The sequence below is a fragment of the Arachis ipaensis genome, chromosome B7 (genome assembly GCF_059453495.1).
Source record: "Arachis ipaensis isolate K30076 ecotype BB chromosome B7, ASM5945349v1, whole genome shotgun sequence".
NCBI lineage: Eukaryota > Viridiplantae > Streptophyta > Magnoliopsida > Fabales > Fabaceae > Arachis > Arachis ipaensis.
Window position 1 is genome coordinate 80,407,127 of NC_142442.1, and position 9,506 is coordinate 80,416,632.

Genomic DNA, 9,506 nt, shown 5'->3' on the forward strand with positions numbered 1-9,506 from the left:
CCATAGGGTTCCCCTATGTAATTCACCTCTGCTACTGCAGGGTTCTCAAGATCATAAGCTTCTTCTACAGAAGATGCCTCTATAGTACTGTTGGATGATTCCTTCAGTCCATTCAAACTCTGAGAGATCATATTGACTTGCTGAGTCAATATTTTGTTCTGAGCCAATATGGCATTCAGAGCATCAATTTCAAGAACTCCCTTCTTCTGAGGCATCCCATTACTTACAGGATTCCTCTCAGAAGTGTACATAAACTGGTTATTAGCAACCATGTCAATGAGTTTTTGAGCTTCTGCAGGTGTTTTCTTTAGGTGAATGGATCCACCTGCAGAATGGTCCAGTGACATCTTTGATAGCTCAGACAGACCATCATAGAATATATCCAGGATGGTCCATTCTGAAAGCATGTCAGAAGGACACTTTTTGGTCAGTTCCTTGTATCTCTCCCAAGCTTCATAGAGGGACTCACCTTCTTTCTGTTTGAAGGTTTGAACATCCATTCTAAGCTTACTAAGCTTTTGAGGAGGAAAGAACTTGGCTAAGAAAGCCGTGACCAGCTTATCCCAAGAGTACAGGCTATCTTTAGATTGAGAGTCCAACCATATTCTAGCTCTGTCTCTTACAGCAAACGGGAAAAGCATGAGCCTGTAGACCTCGGGATAAACCCCATTGGTCTTAACAGTATCACAGATCTGCAAGAATTCAGTTAAGAACTGAAAAGGATCTTCAGATGGAAGTCCATGAAACTTGCAGTTCTGTTGCATCAGAGAAACTAGTTGAGGTTTAAGCTCAAAATTGTTTGCTCCAATGGCAGGGATGGAGATGCTTCTTCCATGTAAGTTGGAATTTGGTGCAGTAAATTCACCAAGCATCTTCCTTGCATTGTTATTATTTTCGGCCATGTCTCCTTCTTTTTCGAAAATTTCTGTTAGATTTTCTCCAGAGAGTTATGCTTAGCTTCCCTTAGCTTCCTCTTCAAAGTCCTTTCAGGTTCAGGATCAGCTTCAACAAGAATGTTCTTATCCTTGTTCCTGCTCATACGAAAAAGAAGAGAACACAAAAGAAAATATGGAATCCTCTATGTCACAGTATAGAGATTCCTTATGTGAGTAGAAGAAGAGAAGAATAGAAGAAGGAGAAGAGAAAAATTTGAAAATAATTAAAAAAAAAGAAAAATATTTTTGTTTTTATTTTATTCATTAGTTAGAATTCGAAAATTAAGAAGAAAAATTAAATTAAATTGAAAATTTAAAGCAATTAGTTAATTAAAAATATTTTGAAAAAGGGGAAGGTAATTTTCGAAAATTAAGAGTGAAAAAGTTGGTTAGGTGGTTTTGAAAAAGATAAGAAATAAATTTAAAAAAAAGATAAGAAGTTAGAAAGAGATTTTGAAATTAGAATTTTAAAAAGATGTGATTGAAAAAGATATGAATTAAAAAGATATGATTGGTAACAATTTGGAAAGATTTGATATTTGAAAAAGATATGATTGTAAAGATATGATTGAAATTTATTTTGAAAATAGATATGATTAAAAAGATATTATTGAAAAGATATAATTGAAAAGATATTAAGAAGATTTGAAAAATAAATTTGAAAAGATAAGAAGTTAGAAAAGATTTTGAAATTGATTTTGAAAAAGATGTGATTGAAACTTACTTTGAAAAAGATTTGAAAAAGAAATTTAAAAAGATTTGATTTTGAAATCAAAGTTGATTACTTGACTAACAAGAAACAAAAAGATATGATTTAAAATTTTAAAGATTGAACCTTTCTTACTAGGCAAGTAACAAACTTAAAAATTTTTGAATCAATCACATTAATTGTTAGTAAAGATTTTCAAAAATATGAAGTAAGAATGGGAAAAAGATTTTTGAAAATCAATTTTTAAAAAAAAATTTCGAAAATATATAAAAATAAATGAAAAAGATTTGATTTTTGAAAAAGATTTGAAAAGATAGAATTTTGAAATTGAAATTTATGAGTAAAACAAGGAAAGATATATTTTTGATTTTTGAATTTTTAATGATGAGAAAGAAAAACACTAAATTGAAAGAAAACATAAAAATTATGAATCAAAACAACTAATGCATGCAAGAACACTTTGAATGTCAAGATGAACACCAAGAACACTTTGAAGATCAAGATGAACATCAAGACTTATTTTTGAAAATTTTTAAGAAAAGAAAAACATGCAAGACACCAAACTTAGAAATTTTCAAACTTTAGACACTAATAATTCAAAAATGCATATGGAAAACAAGAAGAGACACAAAAAGAGAAATTTTAAAGATCAAACAAGAAGACTTACCAAGAACAACTTGAAGATCATGAAGAACACCATGCATGAGTTTTCGAAAATTTTAAGGGAAAAGTTAAAACATGCAATTAACACCAAACTTAAAATTTGACACTAGACTCAAACAAGAAACACAAAATATTTTTGGTTTTATGATTTTGTTAAATTTTTTTTTTTGGATTTTTCGAAAATTATTTGGAAAAAGAAAATAAGAAACTCAAAATTTTTAATAAAGATTCCAGGAATCATGCAATGTTAGCCTAAAGCTTCAGTCTAAAGAGATTAGACAGGGCAGAACAAGCTTCAGCAGGACATTACATACAACAGCCAAATTGATGGGAATCAACTGACTCCTGTGATGATAAAAGCATCATCTGAAACTCTAGAATTCATTCTTAGAAATTCTGAAGAACATAGAATAATTTGTTTTTTTTTTAATTTTTTTCCGAAAATAAGAAGAATAAAAGCAAAAACTTAAAATTAAAATAAAATTACCTAATCTGAGCAACAAGATGGACCGTCAATTGTCCAAACTCGAACAATCCCCGGCAACAGCGCCAAAAACTTGGTGCATGAAATTGTGATCTCTAACAATGGTGTTCAACTTGGTATGCGCGTTTATAAACTCAGCACTTTCTTCACAACTTCGCACAACTAACCAGCAAGTGCACTGGGTCGTCCAAGTAATAAACCTTACGTGAGTAAGGGTCGATCCCACGGAGATTGTCGGCTTGAAGCAAGCTATGGTCACCTTGTAAATCTCAGTCAGGTGGATTCAAATGGTTTTAGAAAGTTGATAATTAAAACATAATTAAAATATAAACTAAGATAGAGATACTTATGTAATTCATTGGTGAGAGTTTCAGATAAGCGTATAGAGATGCTTTCGTTCCTCTTGAACCTCTGCTTTCCTGCTGTCTTCATCCAATCAGTCCTACTCCCTTCCATGGCAAGCTTTATGTAGGGCATCACCGTTGTCAATGGCTACATCCCATCCTCTCTGTGAAAATGGTCCAATGCGCTGTCACTGCATGGCTAATCATCTGTCGGTTCTCGATCATACTGGAATAGGATTTACTATCCTTTTGCGTCTGTCACTACGCCCAGCACTCGCGAGTTTGAAGCTCGTCACAGCCATCCCTTCCCAGATCCTACTCGGAATACCACAGACAAGGTTTAGACTTTTCGGATCTCAAGAATGGCCGTCCATGGGTTCTAACTTATACAACGAAGACTCTAATATGTCGGACTCGGTCCTCTGTATTAGATATCTAAGAGATACTCATTCTAGCTTGTTTACATGTAGAACGGAAGTGTTTGTCAGGCACACGTTCATAAGTGAGAATGATGATGAGCATCACATAATCATCACATTCATCATATTCTTGGGTGCGGATGGATATCTTAGAGAAGGAATAAGCTTGAATTGAGTAGAAAAACAATAGTACTTTGCATTAATTCATGAGGAACAGCAGAGCTCCACACCTTAATCTATGGTGTGTAGAAACTCTACCGTTGAAAATACATAAGTGATAATGGTCCAGCCATGGCCGAATGGCCAGCCCCCATAACGTGATCAAAGGATCAAAAGATAATCCAAAGATGTAAATACAATAGTAAAAAGTTCTATTTATACTAAACTAGTTACTAGGGTTTACAGAAATGTGTAAATGATGCAGAAATCCACTTCTGGGGCCCACTTGGTGTGTGCTTGAACTGAGCATTGAGCTTTACACATGTATAGGTCTTCCTTGGAGTTGAACGCCAGTTTGCAACCTGTTTCTGGCGTTTAACTCCACTTTGCAACCTGTTTCTGGCGTTTAACTCCAGAATGCAACATGGAACTGGCGTTGAACGCCAGTTTGCGTCATCTAAACTTGGGCAAAGTATAAACTATTATATATTTCTGGAAAGCCCTGGATGTCTACTTTCCAACGCAATTGAGAGCGCACCATTTGAAATTCTGTAGCTCCAGAAAATTTACTTTGAGTGCAGGGAGGTCAGAATCCAACAACATTTGCAGTCTTTTGTCAGCCTCTGAATCAGATTTTTGCTCAGGTCCCTCAATTTCAGCCAGAAAATACCTGAAATCACAGAAAAATACACAAACTCATAGTAAAGTCCAGAAATGTGAATTTTAATTGAAAACTAATAAAACTATACTAAAAACTAACTAAATCATACTGAAAACTATGTAAAAACAATGCCAAAAAGCGATGAAAGATAAAATAGAACAAAACAAATTAGAAATGATGAGAGAAAGCTTTGGAGAGCCACATAGGTGGACTAACTAAAAGCCTACATGTATAATGACTCCCCACCAATACCAATTATGAGAGAGAAGGTTCCCCACACAACATCCAATGAGAGGTGGACTGCACTACCAAAATCCTTCAACTAAGATTAAATAAAAATAAAATCAGCTGGCCTATCCAAGCCAAACACAACTCCATCGTTAATTACAATTTCAATTAATAAATAAAAGGGGAGGATGAGGAACAACAACTAATAATAAGCTAAGCTGGGTTTTGACCTTGATTGAAGATGGGTTCTCAAGTGTCCAAACAGGTGGAGCGAAGAAAGGCGATTGATAAACCACTATTTTATTGTTTATATTGTGTTTAATCGAGTGGTTTTTATCAACTCTTTACCCACTTATTCATATAATTTGCATGTTTTACATTTTCCTTCCTGGTTTTGTGATATGATTGAAAACATGCTTCTTTAGCCTTATATTTGCTAATATTAATCCTCTCTTATTATCATTCGATGCCGTGATATGTGCGTTAAGTGATTTCAGGGATTATAGGGCAGGAATGGCTTGGAGGATAGAGAGGAAGCATGCAAAAGTGGAAGGAATACAAGAAGTTGAAGAAATTGCTAAGCTGTCCAGCCTGACCTCTTCGCACTCAAACAATCATAACATGAGCTACAGAGGTCCAAATGAGATGGTTCCAGTTGCGTTGGAAAGCTAATGTTCGGGGCTTCGCAACGATGTATAATTTGTCAAAGCTACCCCAAAGCCAGGTGACGTGAACGCGTGGATCACGCGGACGCGTGACCTAGCAAAAACCCAATCTGCGCAAACGCGTGGACGACGCTTCTGCGTCACTTTCCCGCGACCTGTACGTACCAGAAATCGCTGAAGGCAATTTCTGGGCTGTTTCTGACTCAGTTTTCGGCCCAGAAAGCACAGATTAGAGGCTATAAAGTGGGAGAATCCATTCATTCATCAAGAAGTCTTCCATTATTCACTTTTCATAATTTACATGTAGTTTTTAGAGGGAGAGGTTCTCTCCTCTCTCTTAGGTTTTAGAATTAGGATTCCTCTTAAAGGATTTAGGATTTCAACTTCTTCTCGGGTTCAATATTCCTTTTACTTTATATTTCTCTTTTACTTTCAGATACTTTAATGCTTTTCTTTAATTACTTATGTTGCCAAATTGGCTTATGAACCATTCATGTTAGGATTTTCTTTATTTAATATAAATTGAGGCATTTCAGATTTATGATTCTTATTTAGCTTTTTATATTTTTGGCTTTAATTGATTAATTGGATATTCTTGAGTTATCAAACTTATCGTGATTGTTAATTGTTATTTTTGCTAATTGAATTGAATTCCCCTAACTCTAGTCCTTTCTTAGGAGTTGGCTAGGACTTGAGGATCTAACTAATTAGTCCACTTGACTTTCCCTTGCTTTAGTAAAGGTTAACTAAGTGGGATTAAAACTCAATTCTCATCACCATCGATAAGGATAACTAGGATAGGACTTCCGAATTTTCATACCTTGCCAAGAGTTTATTTTATAGTTATTTATTTATTTTTCTTGTCATTTAAATTACCTGTTCCTTATTTTAAAAACCCCCAATTTACAAGATTCATAACCAATAATAAGAACACCTCCCTGCAGTTCCTTAAGAAGACGACCCGAGGTTTAAATACTTCGGTTATCAATTTTAAAGGGGTTTGTTACTTGTGACAACCAAACGTTTGTACGAAAGGATTTTCTGTTGGTTTAGAAGCTATACTTGCAACACGATTATATTTGTGAATTTCTTTACCGATAGAAAAACTGTTCGTCAGTGATGAAGGCTGAGAAGAAAATATTGTCAAATCTAAAGAGCAGCAGCGAGGAAGATTACCCAGGGAGTGAGTACCGCCCTAAAGACAGGAAGAACTGGATGTTAGAGCTGAACCTAGAGAAAGTTTGAATCGACCAGATCATGTGGCCAGGAACAGACGACTCTGCCACCAACAAGATTGGCATCCCACTCATCACTCGCCCCTTCACTCAGTGCCAGTCTGTCTCCATCTACCAGTAGCTCCTTTGCGGCACCAGAGTCCTCGACATCCTTGTCCAGGAGGACCGCCGCATATGCCACGGCATCCTCCTCACTTACAGCGTCGACGTTGTCATCGCCAACGTCAAGAAGTTCTTGTCCAAGACTCAGTCGAAAATCGTTATCCTCGAGATTCGAATGGAGTTCGGCCACGAAGACCCCCCAGAATTCGACAAGTATCTGGAGGAGCAGCTGGGGGAGTTCTTGATCCACCATCGCGGAGTTGTTGCCAAAGAGGATCATATGTGTTTGGAAGCCCAGAAAATCGCCTCAGCCCAAGCCGGGAAGCCCCTTCTAGAGTGCGGGCTTTCTCAAGGATGATTGGATCAACACGGATTTGCCGTCCACCAAGTTCGATGGCAACTTGAAGCATCTCAGCTTGCAGCCACCCGTTTCGTCCAGGAAATTTTTCTACAAGGTGGAGAACACTGCAACCCCCGTCGCACATAACCCCGTTTTGTGTGTGAAGCCCATCACAGGCCGCATTCATGGCTATGCTAGGCTCTTCATCGCTCAGTGCTTCACCAAGGGCTATGCTGACAGACTTCAAGTCTTTTCCACGGATTTCATTGATGACGACTTTGTTGATGCATGCGTTGGACTCACTCATGCAAGGGTTGAAGGCAAAACCTGAGACAATTCTTAATTTATATTTCTTCAAAATTAAACTTATTTAAGTTAGTTATTCTTGTTCTGCTCTTCTGTGTGTTTTTGTTCTTCTCTTATTCCCCTCCTGTTATATCGGTATAGTTCTTATTTCATTTATCTGTAGATCGGTTATAGAATGTTTGCATGTTGATGGGCTTGTCATAGTTCTTCTCTTAATTCGTTTATTGGTTTCTTAGCTTGAGCAATCCCATTCATATAGCGCAACGTGGAAAATAAGAGTGTAATGAACTGCTTTTACCCTGAGCCTTAGCCATGAGGAATCCATGAGAGTACTGTGGAACATGATTTTCATTCCATTCAACTACACGAAATCGACGATTATTATTGCTTTAGTATTAACTATTATGTACTGACTTAATATGTGTCGGCACAGCGAACGTGGATGCCAACACACAATAAAGGGATTTGGTTCCAGGATATCTACTTTTTCTTTTTAATCATCTTTCTGACTTGCAAAATACAGTTCGTTCATGCTTTTTAATCAATCATTCTTAGTGTTAAGAGAATAATTAGAATCGAATTAGATCAATTAGTATCATATCTGTATATTAATTGTAGGATTTTATATTTTTATTACTTTGATTCTACTAGCAGCTATATATACTCCTTCTATATTGTACTTTTCCTCAACCTGAATAATACACTATTTTAGATTACTCTCTTGTTCCTAACATGATATCAAGAGCATAGATTTTTTTTTTCATTCATAGCCCCTTGCTTTTTCTCTTCCGGCAGTATTCTTTGACCTCAGTTTTTGATCATTTTTCGACGCTTTGGTTCATCACCTCCCTTATCACTGTCTTCGTCTCGTCGTTGCGAGTTCAACAAGTCCTGCCTCATCGCCGGAAACCACCGCACGCGCGCCATGTGCCGCCTCAAGGTCGCCATCTGTTTGCTTCTCTTCCTTCTTCCAAACGCTTCCAGGACCATTGCATTTCAGCGCAACATCGATGCATAGGATCGTCCCACGTGTCGCGGTCCAACGTGCCTCCACCAACCCGAAATCGACCCGCGAGCCAACCCGACCTGGTCCGCATCTTGACCCACGTGCCAGCTCATCCACGCGTCAGCGTCCGCGTGTCCTTCCCCTCCACTCAGACGTCACCATGTGGCATCCATCTGTTGTCGTGGATGTTGACATGCCGCTGACATGGCACTGACGTGGCAGACAGTGGGACCCTCTCTAAGGTTTTTTGGTGAGCTCTTTCCAATTCTACACTCTGATTTCTCATTTTCTGCTCTAAAATTGTAGTTTTCTCTCCTCTCTTTGATCTTTGTGTCTACTATTATGGAAACATAAGATATTTTTGCTACCACAGACAGAAAGGATAAATTCTGTCGAAACTGTAACCGTTTTGGGCACCTTTTCTCCGTCTGTCCCTCTGTTGAATGTCGCACATGCCACCAGAAAGGTCATATTAGCTACCATCGTTCACAACTGTTCTGCCATTATTGCAAGCTCTCGGGACATTTGATTACTACCTGTCCTACTCGTCCACCACGTCCTGAGCATGCTTCTGTTGTTGTTGCTACTCTACCACCTCTGCACCTTTCAACCTGTCTCCTGTCTCTCTATCTGATATTGTGTCTCTTCTTCAGCATCTTCTCTCCCTTTCTGGTAATAACCATGCTGCTTTTTCAACCCCTCCAGGTAATTCTAAATGGTATTTTGACTCGGGTTACTTTAATCACATGTCTCCATTGCGTAATATTTTCTCGTCTCTGTCTACCACTACAAATGGATCTTTTGTCAATATTGCAAATGGTTCCCTCTTGCATACAACACACAAGGGTTCTATCTCCCAGTCGATTCTTAATCTTCCTGATACTTATTATATTCCTAAATAAAACTTTAATCTTATTTCTGTTGGTCAACTTGTTGATCTAGGTTTTGATGTTACTTTTTCTGTTTCTGGTTGTCGTGTACAGGATCCTCGGATGGGACAAATCATCGGGACTGGACGTAAAGTGGGAAGGTTATTTGAACTCGAGAATCTTCATATTCCTCCTGTACCAAATCTCTGTGCTGCTTCTTCTCTATCTACCCTTCACATATGGCATCAATGTCTTGCCCACACTTCCTTAGGAAAATTGTATCATTTTGTGTCTCAGGGTGTTTTGGGTCAGGTTCTAAATGAATCTTTTGATTGCATTTCTTGTCAAACTGCCAAACAATATGCTTTATCTTTTCACAAT

The 9,506-nt window shown here is 37.6% G+C and overlaps 1 non-coding gene and 1 pseudogene across 1 annotated transcript; both read left to right on the top strand.

Moving 5' to 3' along the window:
- The first annotated feature begins 401 nt into the window (after positions 1 to 401).
- On the top strand, positions 402 to 509 carry LOC148553122 (small nucleolar RNA R71). The gene has a single exon (XR_015892539.1). It is a non-coding gene; the product is annotated as a small nucleolar RNA R71 (small nucleolar RNA).
- A 4,334-nt stretch (positions 510 to 4,843) lies between these two features.
- On the top strand, positions 4,844 to 7,275 carry LOC107608052 (uncharacterized; annotated as a pseudogene).
- Positions 7,276 to 9,506: the final 2,231 nt, after the last annotated feature.